At 39.5% G+C, this 1,316-nt stretch overlaps 1 protein-coding gene across 1 annotated transcript in view; it reads left to right on the top strand.

Annotated features, from left to right (window-relative positions):
* Positions 1-1,316, top strand: part of LOC106873306 (kynurenine 3-monooxygenase) — a 64,651-nt gene that overhangs the window by 42,103 nt on the left and 21,232 nt on the right. The window lies entirely within an intron of this gene.

The following is a 1,316-nucleotide window of genomic DNA, read 5'->3' as shown; positions in this document are numbered from 1 at the left end:
ATGACGTCGAGGGTTCCAGTTGAGCCGATCAACGGAACAGCCTGCTCGTGAAATTAACGTGCAAGTGGCTGAGCACTCCACAGACACTTGTACCCTTAACGTAGTTCTTGGGGATATTCAGCGTGACACAGTGTGACAAGGCTGACCCTTTGAATTACAGGCACAACAGAAACAGGAAGTAAGAGTGAGAGAAAGTTGTGGTGAAAGAGTACAGCAGGGCTCACCACCATCCCCTGCCGGAGCCACGTGGAGCTTTAGGTGTTTTCGCTCAATAAACACTCACAACGCCCGGTCTAGGAATTGAAACCGCGATCCTATGACTGCGAGTCCGCTGCCCTAACCATTATTCCAATAATAACACATGCACTGATTCTGTTCCACTTCCTTTATTATTATTATTATTATTCTGACTTTACGGTTTGAGTTCAAATGCCATGTGGGTTGAATCTACGTTTCGTCCTTTTGGGGTTGATAAGGTAAGTAGCAGTCGAGTACTGGAGTTTATGTAATTGACTTACCCACTCTCTTGAAATTGCTGGCTTTGTGCTAAAATCTGAGACCATTATTAGCCAACAAAGCAGAATCACTAGCATGCTAGGTAAAATGCTTAGTGGCGTCTGTTCTAGCTTTATGTTTTGAGTTCAAATTCCTCTGCGGCTGGCTTTGCCTTTCATCCCTTCTGGGTCAATAAAATAAGTACCAGCTGAGCACTGGATGTGGTAAAAAAAGGAAGGGGATGATAGACAATGATGGTCCTGGTTGGGCCCCTCCGCTTTATCCCAGTTCTAAGTGATTAGGATATTAACAACAAGACCAATATCCTCATCACTACCATCACCACCACCACCTTTTACTTCATTATATAAGTTTGTTTACATAAAGAGTAATATATAAAGAATTCATTGGATTCTCTCCCTTCCTCCTTTACTAAGATTTTTTGTTTACCATTATTATGAACTTTAGATTTTTGGATTTTACTGTGGTTCATTATGTCTTCTTTTAATTTAAACTTTTAGTATAGCGTTCATGGCCTCTCTTCCCTAACAGCTCCCTGTAAACTAGCATTCTTGTTTCTAATGGTCATTTACTTAGCTATATAATGTTATAACTCGTACACAACTTTAGCATTTAGCGCATGTCTTGCTTTTGTATGTTGGTTCCCTGACGATGAATTTATCTGCATTTCCAGCACCTCTCACTTCTTTGGAGTAGTGTGCATATAAATTTTGAAACATATGTAGGAACTAAAGGAACTTATTGATTATACACGTTTTGCTCCATTTATTATTCTTCATATATATATATATATATATATA

The sequence above is a fragment of the Octopus bimaculoides genome, chromosome 6 (genome assembly GCF_001194135.2).
Source record: "Octopus bimaculoides isolate UCB-OBI-ISO-001 chromosome 6, ASM119413v2, whole genome shotgun sequence".
Lineage (NCBI taxonomy): Eukaryota > Metazoa > Mollusca > Cephalopoda > Octopoda > Octopodidae > Octopus > Octopus bimaculoides.
The sequence above is the reverse complement of the archived record's forward strand: the minus strand, read 5'-3'. Positions and strand labels throughout refer to the sequence as shown.